The 18,869-nt window shown below is 43.0% G+C and overlaps 1 protein-coding gene across 1 annotated transcript in view; it reads left to right on the forward strand.

The window, feature by feature from the left end:
• Positions 1-26: 26 nt before the first annotated feature.
• The window catches only part of ZNF831 (zinc finger protein 831), a 127,905-nt gene continuing 109,062 nt past the window's right edge, over positions 27-18,869 (forward strand). Inside the window, exon 1 of the mRNA XM_084854294.1 lies at positions 27-209. The gene's annotated coding sequence lies outside the window, so the exon portion shown is untranslated. The remainder of the gene's footprint in view (positions 210-18,869) is intronic.

The raw sequence follows: 18,869 nt of genomic DNA on the forward strand, positions 1-18,869 counted from the left end.
GCGAGAAGTCCTTGCCGCTCAACCACCCGCCGCCATCTTTAGCGCTTTTGAGGCTTGGGAGCCTCGCCGGCTCGCGACGCTTCCTCACCTCACAGTGGGCAGCGGTGGACCGCACCATGTGTATATTTGAGGGGGGGGGATGGACAGTGAGGCGGCTCTGGAGAGACCCCCCTCCCTTCATCCGACCCTTCGGTAAATTTTCGGCGCAGGTACGGGTGAACATATTCGTCCTCCCTAGGCTATAGGTTAGCAGGAGCTTTCCGCTCCCCTTCATTAGGGTCTGTGTAGCTGGGCGCCCCCCCCTTTTCACCCGAAACTGGGAATGGTGCCGACCTCACCTGGTCCCTGGGGTCCGTGGCATTGGACCGTATCGCCCTGCAGAAGAGAGTTGTAGCATTTTTGCCATCGGACAGGCAGCTTCCCCCAGCCTAGCGCTCTCCAGATGTGTTGGACTGCAACTCCTGTCGTTCCTAGCCAGCAGGCTGGGAATGATGGGAGTTGTAATCCAACGCATCTGGAGGGCACAAGGTTGGGGGAAGGCTGCTATGGGAGGGTGGGAGTTGCACGTCCTTGAGCAGGTAAGAGGACACCCTTGCAGAAGTTCCAGGCGCATCCGCATAGCTGATGTGGTTCGGAAGCTTCCTGTGCACCGTGTGGTCTCCCTCAGTATCCTCCCCAGCACCAATCTGGCAGCACTTCCTAATCAGGTTTGGGATGCATATGGCTTTAAAGATAACTTTTTTCAAATCGAAAACTTTATTGCTTGTGCCAGTTGCCATTGCAAATAATTTTATCAATCTCAAAACTTGCCAGGGTGTTTGTGTGACCTGCGTGCCCCCTTGAGGAGTGTGGTGAGCTCAGTTTTCCTTCTCAAATGTTATTAAAATACTTCTAGCCCGCCTTTCCATTTTTAAACAATGTTAGCTTTGCTAGGATGGTTCTCATGGCTGTGGTGGTTATGGGTGACTCAGCAGACGGTGGAAATTGATTGGTGGTTGGACAGAAAGATGCACTTCTCACAGTGCGTGATTATAGAATTGTATTGGTTTTGTTTGGGTGGGGTCCCACTGATGGGACAGAAAGGCAGGGTATTAAATATTTTAATTAAATGCATTCACTGCCACAATAATTATTTATTACATGTATATCCCAACATTCTTCACTAGAAGTCAAGGTAGTGTAAAAAGGGTTCCCAGCTGATCTCTTATCCAAGCACTAATTGGACCCAAAGTTGCTTGGCCTCAGTAAGGTTGCTGCATCATGTGCCCTCTGAGTCTTCTCCCCCCCCCCCCCTATCTGATTGCAAGGGTGTGGTGATGGCCACTGGCTTGGTGGCTTTAAAAGGGTGTTAGACACAGTGGAGGAGTTGTCCTTGAGATGCCCCTCCTTTCTCTATCTTGTATTTCTGGTTGTGGAGTCATCTCAGTCCTGCACTGTAACTCCTCTAAAAAGCTTTTCTAAATATTTACAGAAGTGTAAATGCAATCATTTTGTTTTTCCTATCACAGCCCCAGCTGTTCTCTGCATGGCTCTTAAAAACCCCTTAATTGATTTCTTCCTGAACCTTGCTTCCCTTCTGAAATTAAAGTCCCCCCGCGCCCTCACACATAGACAAACACACTAGCTTTGTGATTAGGGGATTCTGCTGTGCCATTTTCTGTTTTTTAATTGATTGTGTGCAGTGCTGATCTAACAAAATTGGGAAAAAATTAAAATGGGGCTTTGTGCTTTGAGTCTGGGGAAGGGGCACTGAGACTTTCTGCAGGGGTGGGAATTTTTTTTTGGTCCGAGGGCTGCATCCCCTCATGGAAAATGTTCTATACCAAAGAACCAAATTTGGTTCTACACCAAAGGAACTGGGCACGGCGGGGCTAGGGGATGACAGCAGAAGGTGGAATTCTTCATCACTCTTATCCTTTAAAGTATTTTTTTAGTTTATTGGTTGATTTGGAGTTTGTATGTTTTATTCCTTTGATTTTATCTGCTATAGTTTTAGTGTTTTTTATTTCATTACTTGTATGCTACCTTGAAAACATTTTCTATCTTTAAATTAATCTGTGATAGAAATATACAGAATAAATAAGGTTGTCAAATAGACTACTAGTGTGTTTTACACCCAGTACAATTCTATTCCTGGCCAGCCAATTGTTTAGAACAGCAGTAGGCAACTTACGGCCCTCCAGATGTTTTGGCCTACAACTCCTATTATCCCTCACCTTTGGCTATGATGGCTAGCACTGATGGGAGTTGTGACCCTCCAGATGTTTTGGCCTAGAAGTTGTCCACCCCTGGTGTAGAGGTTTGCTCATTAGTCTGCACAGGTAGTTCTTTGGGCCTAGATAATTACAACAGAAGGTGGCTTAAAAGTTCTCATATGTTTAGGCTGAAATGTTGAAAGGCTGAGGGTGAAGGATTATAGGGGAGGTACTTTTACCTGAATGTTTTGTCATTGTTTATTGCAATACCACTGAAGGTCTGTCAACTGAAATGGCAGAATCCTTTTGTGTGCTTTGTCGGTAAGGATATAACATAGGAATTACTAGCCTGGCACTCTGCCTCTAACAGTCCATGGGCTGACAGTTGCTTTCTTGGAGTCTCAGAAGCAGGATTAACTAGAGGTATACTGCTTTTGAACATCTAGCTATTAATAGCAGTTTATAAAGTGACCCTGCACAAGTTCATCTAATCATTTTTAATCTATCTAAACTAGGTAATTTTTTGAAGCAATACATTTCATGTTAATTATGGATTAAATGAAATACTTCTTCCTTTGTTTGTCCTGAACCTACCCTATATCACTTGCCTGACACTGATAACTCATCCTTGGCACACGTTTGATAATTTTATAAACCTCTGTTAAGTTCTTCCAAGTTCCTGCACCAAAAGGACATAAGAAGAGCCAATGCTGGATCAGACCAAGGGTCCATGTAGTCCAGCGTTTTGTTCATACAGTGTCCAACCAGCTGCCCACGGGAAATCCACAAGCAGGATATGAGCGCAACAGCGTCCTCCTGCCTAAGTTCCCCAGCAACTGGTGTACATAGGCATACTGCCTCTGATACTGGAGGTAGCATATAGCCATCAGGACTAGTAGCTATTGATAGCCTTATCCTCCAGGATAAGGCCTCATCTTCTTATGCCATTACTTCATATGGGAACTGTACTATTTCGTGACTGTACTTTTCCCTTCACTACATTTGGCCTGCTAAGTGTGAAAGAGCTATGTTGTGCTGGGTGACACATGGAGAAATACCATGCAAGCATAAGTTCTTGTTTCAGTGCACAGCTGAGTGCACAAGGAGACATAATACTTCTATTGTACTGGGGAAGTGCATTCAGTTGTAGTTCCTCTGTTTTGCAACAAACTGCTGTGCTGCTGTTGTGGAAAACTCAAGGCCTTTGAGAAATATCATAGGTTGGCAGATGCTTTAGCAGTTTCTGTACCTTGAAATGTCTAAACATATGTCAGTGTCTTCTAGTTATAATGGCTATATGCAGCTTTCAGGTGTAGAGCCAATATGTCTCTGAGTACCAGTTGCTGAGAAGCAATAATGGGAGAGGGCTGTTACCTTCATGTCCTGCTTGTGGACTTCCCAGAGGCGTCTGGTTGGGCACCATAGGAAACAAAATCCTGGATTAGATGGATTTTTGTCTAACTCAGCAGAGTTCTTAGAGCTAATAGTTTAAATTCCTAGCGGTTAAATACTTTTAAACTCCTGGTCAGTAGAATCAAGCTTTTACAAAGCAGGATAAGCTTCTTAGACATCAGGCATGTGCAAAGAAAAATCAACGTAGTGTAGGTCTCAACATCACTTTTTAAAATAGCTGGTGAATATGGGTAGTATCCGATTGAGCCCCAGTGCTAGTGCTAATGATGTTGCGCTAACATAAACCAACACTTGTGCAATGCAACTAGTGCTTGTTAGGGTAATGGGACAAAGCGATGAAACAAATGTTTAACATCGAGTTAACATATTGGTACTATTTAAAACAAGAGGAGATATGATCCTTGCTCAAGGGACTTTATCTTCTAAATAATGAGAACATAACAGAGGTGAAGGAGGATTTTTAACAAAGGGATGTGGGGGATGGCCTTGCAACATCCATTTGGGCCCTTGGACCCAGGTTGTAAGGCTGTTTGGTTACCCTGGCCCTTTCCTCTTAATATATCCATGCCATTGCAGGCAAGTCCCTGGCAATGAATAGCGTGAGGTCCTCTCATGGCCCAATTGCATTGATATTGTTCTGTAGGTGGTGCTGAAGTTGGTATGCTGTGGTGACAGCATTTGCAGGTATTGTTATTGGTGGTAGTGATAAATTAAAAGAATGCCATGATAAATCAATTTCCATTGAAATACTAAGGCAGGGGTCCCCAGCGTGGTGTTGTGGTGGTTGAGGGTGCCATGGTGCCTGCGGGCACCTGCAAGTGGTGCCTGCAAGTGGGTCCCCAATATGGTTCCCACAAGCACTGGAAATAATTTAATTTTTTGTTAATGTTTCCCCATTTAAACAATATACGTACATGGATTTGTATGAAATGCATACAACTTTCAAGGAACTATACATGCGTTTCAACAAAAGTAGACCAAATATTCAAATAAGTATCCATTTGAAGGTGGTGTCTATATGCCACCTGTTCAAATATTAAAAGTGTTATAAGGTTCTCAATCCATTGCATTATAGGAGGTGAATGTTTATCCTTCCAGTGTTGTAGTATCAGTCTTTTAGCTCTCAAAAAGGTGCAGAGAATCCATTTATGATGACTGTTGGTTAATTTCCCTGAAGTAGGTAAATAATTTAAAAGAGTGTGTACATCAGTGAATATTAAAGACAAAATTTATCTATGTAATAATTTCCTCCCCTTCATGGATCACTGCCTTGTTGTGGCGAAGGGGCTTGCGTAACTCAGTGAAGCCATAAGCTATGCCGTGCAGGGCCACCCAAGACGGACAGGTCATGGCGGAGAGTTCTGACAAAATGTGGTCCACTGGAGAAGGAAATGGCAACCCACTCCAGTATTCTTGCCAAGAAAACCCCATGGAACGTATCACAAGGCTAAAAGAACTCCGGGAGAGAGCGGAGGACAGGAAGGCCTGGCGTGCTATGGTCCATGGGGTCACGAAGAGTCGGACACGACTTAATGACTGAACAACAACAACAAAATAATTTCCTCCTAAAAAGAAGCAACTACTGGACATTGCCAAAACATATCTTTAAAAGAAGCATTAGCTGTATTGCACCACCAGCAGTTCACCAACTCAGACAATCACTTATTAAAGAGATGTTGCGGTGTCCAGTAGACATAAAACAAGAGTTTTTACTGAATAAAACACATCCTAAGATCGATAGATGCAACAGATAGATGCCAAACTGGCAATCTACTGATTAGGCATTTTATGGTGGTGCTTGCAGCATGCTCTCAAATTCCCAAATGTGCTTATGAGTCCAAAAAGGCTGGGGACCCCTGAACTAAGGTTTCTGTGTAACTATAGAAACACAATTTGAGACTAATATTAGAGAGCAAAAGGGAGAAGCTTAGTGTAAGTGTGACAGCTGATAACTATATGAAATCTGAAGAAGTTACGGACTTGTTACAATCTGTTTATAGGTAGGTCTGATAAAATAATGTGTTTTATTGAATTCTCAGATACTGCATAAAAAAGTGTATAGAGGCGTACAAGACTCTTAGAAGGGTGACATTTTACTTGGCCATTTATATATTTATATTAATACAACTTGCATTCTTAAAGCATGCATGCATTTTTTGCCGGCCCTGAAATCACCCTTCCCAGACCGAGCCAGTTTGTCAGGGAGGGTGTATAGCTCAGTGGTGGAACACATATGTTGCATACAGAAGGTCCCAGTTACAATCCTGGCATCTCCAGTTAGAAGGATCAGGGACCGGTAATGTGAAAGACCCCCATCTGAGAGCTTTGCCAGTCAGAGTAGATAATACCAGGGTAGACGGATGACAACTCTGACCTGGGATAAGGCATCTTTTCATGTTCATTAATGTATAGAAATAGCATGCAATGCAGTGGTTCCTATACTGTTCCACTTCAGACTGGAAATTGAGTGTTTGAATGACCTTCAGAGTAGAAATCTTGTTGCACGAGGGAAGCTAGTATAACAGTGGGAAACAGTTTAGCCTAGCTTTCCAAAGCTCCAGCTTTCTGTATTCAGGGAGTCTTTTCTTGGGATTATTCAAACACATGATTCCTCCAGCTGCAATCTGAAGTGTTACAATTCAGGAAGTCAAAGCACATTTCTGCAAATTTGAATCTAACCAGAGGCTGCTTGAAGTGGTCCCACAGGCCAGTATTGACTTCCACCACTGCTTTTTGCTGGCAGCTGTTAAGAGCAGATTTAGTTCCAAATTTCAGAGAGACGTAAAATATCCAATTTTTAGACTGTTCCAGTTATGGTAAGTTGGAGTCCATGTGCACACAATCTCACCTTACTATAGGTTGGAGTAATAGCTTAACGGCTTACCTCTGGCAGTCAGTAAGACACTAGCATCTTTGCTCATTACTCCATTTAGGTCAGTGCTTTTGGAGATTTTTGTATGGGTTTTTATAAGCAACCGCAGTGCTAATGGAAAATGTGTATTTAAAAAAATTGATTTAAAAATATTTAAATCTGTTAAAATGTCAGATATACTGGTGCTTTTTAACCCATGTATGCTCTGTTTGTAACTTAAATGTTACAAACAGAGCATACCAATTTTTTTTTACCAAAAATAAGGTGGAAGTTTCTACACAGTGGGGAAGGGGTGAATCCCTAGGTACACAGAAATATGTGTTTGTAAAGTAAAACAAAAATAAAGTATAAAGAACCTAAAAATGGTCTGACAAATAGCTGTAAGCTTTCAGGATGTACAGAACATCAAGGTGGCAGTGGGGAGAGAAAAGAGAATTAGCCCACTGAAGACCCTTATAGTAATTATGCCGGAAAGGGTGGATTAGGGTTGGGGAGAATGTGTACCATGAGGTTAGAAAACTCCCCTCCTGTACTGTACAGGGGTATTTCAGGAGGAAGGAAAAGGGACAACTTTTCCCTTGCCCATTCTCTAGAACTCCCTTCTGCTACATAGGTATAAAGTGCTTTAGGCTTGGGAAGCCTCAGAACTGAGCCCTCTAGCAGTATATAGGACAGTGTGGGGAAGGACCCCCAAGAAACTTGAACAATGCTGGATTCCTGACTTTTTAAGGGTAGGGATTCATTGCAGCATTTTGTTGCAGGTCCTACTTGTACACTCTCAAAACTGACTCATGACCATCTAGCAAATGAATAAAGTCTTCTGGCTGCTTTTCCATTTTAAAAAAGATGATGGGGAAAATAATTGACTTCTGAGTTTATGCATTATAAATGACAACATAAGTAGTGTATTTTATTATAAAGGGTATTATACTGGAGCTGAGGAGTAACGAGTCATTATAGGATCCAGGAGATGTCATACTGTAAATTACCAGGTTCATCAACAGAGCTCTGTAATGAGGCGGTTCACATAGAACTCAAAACCACGATTGGGCAATATTTGGAGAAGCTTGGCTGGACTCTCAGGCTCATGTGCTTCTGCCTCCCCTAATGTATGGTGATTTTTTGCTTTTGAGGCAAACCACAATTTGCTTTTTTTTGTCCCAGCTGGCAGACTGTGGTTTGTGCTTGCTCTGCAACTAAGGATTGCAAGCAAGAGTTTGGTTGTGGTTTCTGATCCTGGTTTGCAGGGAAAGTGCAAACAGTGACTTGCTGGTTTGGATGAAATGGCAGAATGTGGTTTGCCTCAGAGCAGGAAAGGAGGGAGAATATCACTAAGCACAAGCTGAAGAAGAAAGGGGAGGAGGGAGTATGAGAGGCTGAGGCTCAGGTACATAATACCATACCATCCTAAGTATTCTAATACTGCAGCAGATGATCAGATATGCGACATGAAAGTACAATACAGAAAATGGGTGCAAGACTACCATGATAGTATCGCAGGATTATTAATTAGAATATAGTGTGAGAACAATGACTTTTACTAAGTAAATCAGATGAATCTTCTCTTAGAAACATGTCCACCTGATTGTTTTAGTGGAGGTAGTTTCGGGTTGCATCTTCAGTAGTGATTATAGCTGTTAATATCCCACTACAGGCTTAAAACAGGTAATGGTAGGTGTTACACACACACACACACACACACACACACACTGCATGCAGACTGAGATACTTAAGTACATTTTCTGTGAATTTAAACTCTCAAATCTGAATAATAGAACTAACTTCTTTTAAGAGTGAACCTGCATGGTATCAGTTCCAGCATAAAATCCTGGCCTTGAGAGAAATTAGATGAGCCACCTTTAAATTTCTAAACCATCTTGTCTCTAGCAATACTGATCTAGACACTAAGCCGCAACAGTAGAAATCTAGTGTTTCCCTGACAACTGATAAAAACACAAGCACATAAAAACCGAGGTGGAAGGATGCAGCACTCATAGATAGTGTGGGCTGGAGCAGCAGCGTGCCCTACTTGAGGTAGCATGTAAAGTGGCAGCGGGAGTTGGGGAATGAGCCTTGTGAGAAGAGTGATGATAAATGCTATGACATCTTGCTAGGGGCTATGAGAAGGCACGGTTATCTCCCATACACAAGAGGTTGCAAGAGCTGACTGTAATTTGGTGTGCTTCAGGTATGTTTTCCTTTTTGCACATTAAATCTAGAAATAATAATGAGCAGATTCTTCTCAGTGCAAACCTATTTGCTTTCAGCCCCACTGTTTCTGCCTCCTTTAGTATTTCTGCCTTTGGCCATGCTGTTACCTGTGCCTGTGAGAGCCTCCCCATCCTTATCTGTAAAATGTGGGTACTCTTCTTATAAGTCACTATTTAAAACTTCACATCAACCAAGTGTCCTCTTGTTTATATTTGCTGTTTTGTGCTGTCTTTCCCCATTGCCATTGTCCTACCTGTCTTGTTATTCAGTCGTTAAGTCATGTCCGACTCTTCGTGACCCCATGGACCATAGCACGCCAGGCCTTCCTGTCCTGCGCTCTCTCCCGGAGTGTGCTCAAGTTCATATTCATTGCATCGGTGATGCTATCTAGCCATCTCATCCTCTGCCGTCCCCTTCTCCTTTTGCCTTCAGTCTTTCCTAGCATCAGGATCTTTTCCAGAGAGTTTTCTCTTCACATTAGGTGGCCAAAATATTTGAGCTTCAGCTTCAGTATCTGTCCTTCCAATGAGCAGTCAGGGTTGATTTCCTTTAGGATTGAGTGATTTGACCTCCTTGCAGTCCAGGGGACTCGTAAGAGTCTTCTCCAGCACCACAGTTCGAAAGCATCAATTCTTCGGCGCTCAGCCTTCCTTATAGTCCAGCTCTCACAGCCATACATTACTACTGGGAAAACCATAGCTTTGATTAGACGGACCTTTGTCGGCAAGGTGATGTCTCTGCTTCTTACTATGCTGTCTAGGTGTGCCATAGCTTTCCTCCCAAGGAGCAAGCATCTTTTAATTTCATGGCTACAGTCACCATCTGTGGTGATCTTGGAGCCCAAGAAAGTAAAATCTGTCACTGCTTCCATTTCTTGCCATTCTATGTGCCAGGAAGTGATGGGGCCAGATGCCATGATCTTCGTTTTTTTAATGTTGAGTTTCAAACCAGCTTTTGCACTCTCCACTTTCACCCTCAACAAGAGGCTCTTGAGATCCTCTTCGCTTTCTGCCATTAGGGTGGTATCGTCTGCGTATTGGAGGTTGTTGATAATTCTCCCGGCAATCTTAATTCCGACCTGTGATTCATCCAACCCGGCGTTTCTCATGATGTACTCTGCATATAAATTAAATAAGCAGGGTGACAATATGCAGCCTTGTCATACTCCTTTCCCAATTTTGAACCAATCGGTTGTTCCATGTCTGGTTCTCACTGTTGCTTCTTGACCCTCGTACAGGTTTCTCAGGAGACAGATAAGGTGGTCTGGTACTCCCATCTCTTTCAGAATTTGCCAGAGTTTGTTGTGATCCACACAATCAAAGGCTTTAGCGTAGTCAGTGAAGCAGAAATAGACATTTTTCTGGAATTCTCTTGCTTTCTCCATGATCCAGCAAATGTTGACGATTTGATCTCTTGTTCCTCTGCCTCTTCCAAACCCAGTTTGTACTTCCGGTAGTTCTCGGTTCACATGCTGCTGAAGCCAGCTTGTAGGATTTTGAGCGTAACCTTGCTGGCATGTGAAATGAGCGCAATTGTGCGGTAGTTTGAACACTCTTTGGCATTGCCCTTCTTTGGAATTGGAATGTAAACTGACCTTTTCCAGTCTGGCGGCCACTGTTGAGTGTTCCATATTTGTTGGCATATTGACTGCAGCACTTTAACAGCATCATCTTTTAGGATTTTAAATAGCTCAGCTGGCATACTGACCTCTCTGCTAGCTTTGTTGTTAGTAATGCTTCCTAAGGCCCACGTGACTTCACTCTCGAGGATGTCCGGCTCAAGTTCAGTGACTGCACTATCATGGCTATCAGGGACATTTAGATCTTTCCTGTGTAGTTCTTCTGTGTATTCTTGCCACCTCTTCTTAATCTCATCTGCTTCTGTTAGGTCCCTGCCTTCTTTGTCCTTTATCATGCCCGTCTTTGCACAAAACATTCCCTTGATATCTCCGATTTTCTTGAAGAAATCTCTAGTCTTTCCCATTTTGTTGTTTTCCTCGATTTCTTTGCATTGTTCATTTAAGAAGGCCTTCTTGTCTCTCCTTGCTGTTCTCTGGAACTCTGCATTCAGTTGGATATATCTTCCCCTTTCTCCCTTGCTTTTCGCTTCCCTTCTTTCCTCAGCTACTTGTAAAGCCTCATCAGACAGCGACTTTGCTTTCTTGCATTTCTTTTTCTTTGGGATGGATTGAGTTGCTGCCTCCTGTACAATGTTATGGACCTCCATCTATAGTTCCTCAGGCGCTCTGTCTATCAGGTCTAGTCCCTGAAATCTATTCCTCACCTCCACTGTGTATTCATAAGGGATATGATTTAGGTCATACCTTTATGGTTTAGTGGTTTTCCCGACATTCTTCAATTTAAGCCGAAATTTTGCAAGAAGCAGCTCATGATCTGAGCCACAGTCAGCTCCAGGTCTTGTTTTTACTGACTGTATGGAGCTTCTCCATCTTTGGCTGCAAAGGACATAATCAATCTGATTTCGATATTGACCATCTGGTGATGTCCATGTGTAGAGTCGCCTCTTGTGCTGTTGGAGAAGAGTGTTTGCTATGATCAGCGTGTTCTCTTGGCAAAACTCTATTAGCCTTTGTCCTGCTTCATTTTGTGCACCAAGGCCATGCTTGCCTATTACCCTGGTGATTTCTTGACTTCCTACTTTAGCATTCCAATCCCCTATGATGAAGAGGACATCTTTTTTTGGTGTTAGTTCTAGAAGGTGTTGTAGGTCTTCATAGAACCGATCAACCTCAGCTTCTTCGGCATCAGTGGTTGGGGCATAGACTTGAATTACTGTGAAGTTGAATGGTTTGCCTTGGATTCATACTGAGATCATTCTATTGTTTTTGAGATTGTACCCCAGTACTGCCTTTCCACCCTTTTGTTGACTATGAGTGCTACTCCATGACTTCTAAGGGATTCTTGGCCACAGTAGTAGATATAATGGTCACCTGAATTAAATTCGCCCATGCCTGTCCATTTTAGTTTGCTGATTCCCAAGATGCCAATGTTCAATCTTGCCATCTTATGTTTGACCACCTCCAGCATACCTTGATTCATTTATCTTACATTCCAGGTTCCTAGACAATATTGTTATTTACAGCATTGGACTTTCTTTTCACCACCAGACACATCCACAGCTGAGTGTCCTTTCGGCTTTGGCCCAGCTGCTTCACTCTTTCTGGCGCTACTTGGAAATTCCCTCTGCTCTTCCCCAGTAGTATATTGGACACCTTCCGACCTGAGGGGCTCACCTTCCGGCATCATCTCTTTTAGCCTTGTGATACATTCCATGGGGTTTTCTTGGCAAGAATACTGGAGTGGGTTGCCATTTCCTTCTCCAGTGGACCACATTTTGTCAGAACTCTCCGCCATGACCTGTCCGTCTTGGGTGGCCCTGCACGGCATAGCTTATGGCTTCACTGAGTTACTCAAGCCCCTTTGCCACAACAAGGCAACCTGTCTTAAAAGGATGCAATTCTCCATTAAGGGATTTGCACTTAAGTCGGATTGAAATAAATGGAACTGAGGCATATGTTAAGTACATGTAGGATTGCAGTCTTTTAATGTAAGCTCTTTGAGCAGGAATTGTGCCACTTTGATATTTTGTCCAGTATTCAGCATACATTTGACATTCAATTTATGTGGAATTAGCAATGGTGAAATGTAGCATATACATGATATCAATTAATATGGTGAAAATGTAGATATAAACTTTTCAAATTGATCCCGTTTCTAATTTTAAAAAATTCAAATGTCATTGTCGGCTGCTTTGCTGTTGAACTTTTGTGAATTTGAAAACCCAAACCCCTGGGAAAAATGCACTCCACATGTGCACACTGGAGTAAGTGAAATAGGAATATAACAATTACTGTGCTGGTACTTAAGTTACAGTACCTTTCAGCGGCTGTGGAAATTTGTGCTAAACCTGTGTACTGTAAATGACTACATGCAGAAGTAGTTACTCAAGACAGTCTAAAAGAGATTTGCAGATGTGATAAGAGAAGCCATCTGGAAGGACTTAGTCACTGCAGGCTGTTGGTCAGGCCTTGTTGCCGTAGCAAGAAATTTGTGCACATCTGATTCTTTTTGAAATGCAGCACAATTACTGAGGCACAATTAGCAGCTAATCTTCACCATGGGGATCTTGCTGAAAGAATGGACAAACACGTATGTGCACCTGCTGTACTAATGACTGCATGCTGTTTCCACCATGAAATGAAATGTAACTATGATGGTCAGTTTAGAAGTTCTGATCTCGTGTTTGCACTCAGATGCTCACATAGTGGTCCTGGGAAGCTTTTGCTTTCCTGTTAATTGGCAGAGTTGTCTCTGATGTTACATTGAATGGGGGAGCTCTTGAAAGTTGAGAATGGAGAAATTCTATTCTGGAGCTCGTGTGTGTATAGGTAATCTGTGTTTATCAGGTCGAAAAGGAGTGAATAAGAAATAGAACTTAACAGTCCTGTTATCTTTACAGAATTCCTTACCTTGGTGGTGAATGACTAGCTCTAGTCTCCAACCTTACAAGACACTGGGCAGTATCCAACACTGCTGGTCCACTTATGGTATTGATGTACCACTAGTGTGAGCAACCTTTAGTGGTACTCCAACAATGTAAGTTGGCGCAACGGGGTTCCTTGGAAAACTTGTCACACCAACTTATGCTATTGGTGTACTGCTAATAGAGTAATTAATTTTAGCAGTCCAAAGAACTGTGCATAATATGCTGCCAACCGCTCATCCGTTTCAACAGAGATCAACTCTCTTCCACTAAAGTTATTAGGGCAACTTCAGTTTCTTTGTCACTTCTTATTAGTTCCATTTCACTCTGAGTCATATATGTATTTCAGTGATGTTTATGTTTTCTGTATGATGCAACAGCTCTGTCTATGGTGTTTGATCTCTTATGTGGCTTTTCACCCAAGCCAGGTGATTTTTTTATTTGTTTTTTTTTTAAAGTAATGCAGGCTTTCTTTTTAGTGCTACACTGGTGCTGTCTGTAATCCTACCTCACTATTAACTGTACGTTACTCCACCCCCACCCTTAAAGTAGGAACAAAACTGTCTCAGGCAACCTGACTGGAGAAGTATTTTCATCTCCGGTGATACCCAATATCACTTATGCTAGATGTGCTTCTGGAGAGAGAATTACAGGTTTTCAAGTTACAAGCTAAAGATGCAATAAAATCTGAAAAGCGAATTTGACTATGACTGAGGTGCAATATAAATAATAAATAATACTAAAGCAACCAAGTGTAGAAGAGGCATGAGTGCTTTCCCATCTTTAAAAAGATAATGGGCACATGACAGGACAGCCCATCATGGGTTTATTAACCCCTGAGATGCTGTGGTGCATGCCAGCCACCATTTTGAATATGCAGCCCCCAATTGGGGGGTTGTTATGTTCTCTGAACCTGGCCGTCAGGGATTATGCGAGGGTTAAGCAGCCCTAAACAAGCTGAGGGTTGTTTAATCCTTACATAACCCCCAATGGCTGGGTTCCAATGACACAACAACTTTCAGGTTTCCTGATGTTTCAAGCACACACACTCAGGCAGTCTGACACTGGACACCCAAATCAGTGAGACTTCTTTATTGCAGGAAATCCCATGGCAAAATCTTAATGGTTACACTCTTCAGAAATCATATAGCTGATGTTCAGTAGCTAAAGGCTCTATGTCATTCCAGAGCAGTCCAAAGCTAAAAGCTAAAACCATGACAGAGATCCACACAATGGGTTTCCCCATTGAAATCTCTGAGGCTCAGTACACAGGGGAAGGGGCTCAGGATTTCTGGTGTCATCCTTCCCAGGCAGTTGAGAACAATAGTCAGTGGCCTGAATGATTCCTGGGGTCATCCTTCTCAGGCAATCAAAGGCAAGAGTTCTAGAAAAGGCCCAGACAAATCCACATACACGGATACTTCATCTAACATTGAACCTTTGTTGGGATCTTTGTGCTACATGGGCGAGGCCTATTAAGTCCAAGAGTAAGTCCACACAAGCAGAGGGTTCCATGCCACAGCTTTCACCTTGGTAACTCCACGCTGCAAGAGTCCAGACAGAGAAAAGTCCAAGAATCAGGATCACACCCAGCCTGCCGGCACTCTGGGCTGACACCAAGGAAGACACACAGTCTGCAGTAGAATGAGAATTCTAAGTCTATGAAAAGCATCACAGTACTCCTCATGGCAAGTCCTTAGCCACCCAGCGTTCCAATGAGAGGAGAGTCCAGGTGCAGAGTGCCTCCAAAGGCCCAGACGATGATGGATCCAAACAGAGAAGGCTTTGGGCAAGGAAGACGAGATGTTCCTAGCAAAGGCTCTTCGCCCGAGTGCTGATAAAAAGGGGAAAGTGCGACTGTAGGACACCTCCTCTGGACCACTTGACAGGCAAGACCTTTTGGCCTTTCAGCAAGACCTCTTTCTAAATGGCCATCACTGCTCAGCTCTCCAGCAGTGATATTTCAACCTGGGTGACCCTTCTGCAAGCCCCACCCCACTTCTGTCAGGTTCTCATGGACAGCTTCCAGCTTCGCTGCCTGCCAAGGCCAGACCAGCAGGTGGACAGGGAGAAGGGTGACTCCCACTGGCTCTGCTCTGAGAACACTGACCGAGATAAGCTCGCACATATTCTAGTATTCCAGAGGCTGAATAGGCCCTCCAGAGTACTTCAGATCCTGGCTATAACCTACAAGCCCCATTGCAGTCCTGAAGCTGGGCTCTGACAACAACCCCTGTTTGGGGTTTCATATGCAAAATGTTGCCTGTGGGTGTTGCGGCTCATCATGGGTTAAATAACCTACAGTGAGCCGTGACATGTCATGTGAACCAGGTCAGTGTCTGAAGAAGCCCATAGATTGTTGCTTAAGGTGCAGAAACCTCAGATGGTGTAAGTGCCGCTAAAGTGGTTCTGGTGTATCTGGTTAGTTGTCATGTCAGGATTGTGGAAATCACAGTGGGAGTGTAACACTACAATGCAGTTGTCCACAAGATCTGAAAGAACTGGGTATGTTTAGCCTTGAGAAGAGAAGACTGAGGGGAGATAAGATAGCACTCTTCAAGTACTTGAAAGGTTGTCACAGAGAAGAAGGCCAGGATCTCTTCTTGATCATCCCAGAGTGCAGGACATGGAATAATGGGCTCAAGTTACAGGAAGCCAGATTCCGGCTGAACATCAGGAAAAACTTCCTGAGTGTCAGAGCAATACGACAATGGAACCAATTACCTGGGGAGATGGTGGGCTCTCCCACACTGGAGGCCTTCAAGACGAGGCTGGACAGCCATTTGTCAGGGATGCTCTGACTTGGATTCCTGCATTGAGCAGGGGGTTGGACTCGATGGCCTTGTAGGCCCCTTCCAACCCTACTATTCTATGATTCTATGATCTCTGTGCCTGCCAGGAGGCATAATATATTATGAAGGCTATTTTTCTGTGTGAACTGGCCCTAAGTTCTTCAAGAAAGGGATGACATGATGGGCCACTTTGGCTGTTGCTAAACATAGGCCTGGTTTGCACAATACGGTGGGCTCACTGGGTTACTGGGCACCATTCTGAATGTACAACCCCTGATGGGGTTGTGGTGTGTTGTAGGAAGTTGGCCACTGGGATTTATGTGAGGATTGTTTGAATAACCCATGGTGAGCCTGGAGTGTCATGCAAACTGGGTCATAGACCAGTTGCTCCGTATACAATAAATCATACTGTTTCTCCAAGTACGCTGTGCTAGGTTTTCCATAAAGGCATGTAAAAATGGATAAGCTCATTTGGTGTCAGTGGTTTCTTTCGTTTCCATGGTGCGTTGGATTTTTGCCAACCAAAACACTATGCAGTTCTGAGCAATTTAATAGTCATTTCTAACTGTTACTTTAATCCTACACACTACTATAAATTTTGGCAGGACTTGTTTGATTTGTTTGTTAGTAGGATAATTTCTGGAAATGATTTTCAGTACTTCGTTTTCTTAATGTATTTTAGACCCTCTAAATTGAATGTTAATTATTTTCATTTCTATGTGTGGTCACATCAGTAGGTCGTAACCCCTTACCTTAGCCTCGCTGACCACATCCCAAGACAGGCAAAGGTAAAGTGAAGTCGTAGTGGAGCTATGATGGCTAGATGCAAAAAAGGACAGGGTTTCTGTAGTTTTAACAGTTATGTAAGAAGAGCCCTGCTTGATCAGGCCAGAGGCCTATGTAGACTGATATTCTGTTTCCACAGAAACCCACAAGCAGGACATGAACCCAATAGCATCTTACCTCTTAGTTCCCCAGCAACTGGCATACTGCTTCTGATACTGGACATAAAATAGCCATCATGACTAGTAGCTATTGATAGCCTATGATTCTGTCTAATCCCCTTTTAAAGCCACCCAAGTTGGTGGCCATCACTATATCTTGTGGTTGTGGCTCCCATAATTTAACTATGTGCTGTGTGAAGAAGTCCTTCCTTTTGTTTGTCTTGAGTCACCTCATTTAGCTTCATTGGATGACCCCAGGTTCTAGTATTATGAGCAAGTAGAACATCTTGGCATGTGAGAACAGAAGATTGTTAAGTAAAAGCTCCCCTGTTTAATTGGATGGGGCAAATTAGTCACTGCTTTCCTCATGCAGCATTATACTGAGACTGCAATCCTGTGCCCACTTACCTGGGAGTAACCCCCATTGAATTCAGTGGGACTTACATCTGAGTACACATGTATAGGATTGCACTTCAGACCATGCATTTCTAGGGTAATCCTTCAGTATTGTGTTAATGTTATTCCCAAAATCCTCTGAAGAAAGGAGCTTCTTTGAAGACAAGCAAATACTAGACTGCTAAGGAAAAATATATTTTCTTATAAAGTAGTTCAGAATTGATTGTCTTATCAAACTTCTATGTTGTAGCTTGCACGATAAGCTTCACCTGCTGAAATTCCCTCTTCAAAACAACTATGAAAGGTGCAGGAGCCCTGTCCTCTTTTGCATTTGGTCACTCTAAAGTGGAACTATAACCCCACTTTAAGATCCAGCAAGGTTGTTTCATTTCAGCGTCAGGACTAACTTAAGTCCCGTTGATTTTAATGGGTCTCCTGTATGTATGACTAAGTCTGGATCCAACCCACGTGGTGATAATCATAGGAATACCTGCTCGTGTCAATATATTTCATAATGCATGTTTCTAGTCTGTGTACTATAATAGCGCTAACAACGTTCCTAGCCTTTCATATTAATGTTCTGATAAACACACAATAGTAAGTAACTCAAGTTTTCAAGAATGTACTCTTTAATTATGCTTGTGCAGAACACAAGTGATAAAATATATTCTTTGTTCGCGAAGTGTTCTGAGACCTTGAGATAGAGGAGCTATAGGACTGCAAATAATTATTTGTATGTCAGTGGGAAAGTGAAACTACTCAAGATGCCAGTACAATGGAATTAAAGTGGTTTGCCTGTCAAGTTGTTTTAAATTAGTCAGGAAGAATGGTATTTACTATTCCTTGAATCCCTGTGTGTTTCTGAAATCTAGTCAGAAATAATTGATATTATAGCCAAATAATTTGACATATAGATGGCAACTAGCTATCTTTGCTAGTGTCTTCCAATACTAGTAAAGTGCTTGTTGTTTAGTTTGCTACTGTTGGTACCATTTGCTGCAAAACAGATGGGACCAAGAAACATTTCCAGATAAGCTACTGTGAGTAGCTTATAAACCACCATGGCTTAAAGTGATGTGCAAACCCGCTCTTACTCTAGGTATTGCCTAGCAAGTACAGATTGGTTATGTATGTACAGATAGAATCAAAGAATCACAGAATGATAGAATAGTAGGGTTGGAAGGGGCCGACAAGGCCATCGTGTCCAACCCCCTGCTCAATGCAGGAATCCAAGTCAGAGCATCCCTGACAGATGGCTGTCCAGCCTTGTCTTGAACGCCTCCAGTGTGGGGGAGCCCACTACCTCCCTAGGTAATTGGTTCCATTGTCGTATTTCTCTAACAGGAAGTTTTTCCTAATGCTCAGCTGGAATCTGGCTTCAGGTAACTTGAGCCCATGATTCCGTGTCCTCCATTCTGGGATGATGGAGAAGAGATCTGGCCTTCCTCTCTGTGACAACCTTTCAAGTACTTCCTGGGATTTGGAAGCTATGCTTCTATTAATGCAGCCCAAAAGAGCTTTGGCCTTTTTTGAAGCCACATCA

The sequence above is a fragment of the Heloderma suspectum genome, chromosome 4 (assembly GCF_057233095.1).
Source record: "Heloderma suspectum isolate Gila_16-S chromosome 4, 16-S_ref, whole genome shotgun sequence".
Lineage (NCBI taxonomy): Eukaryota > Metazoa > Chordata > Lepidosauria > Squamata > Helodermatidae > Heloderma > Heloderma suspectum.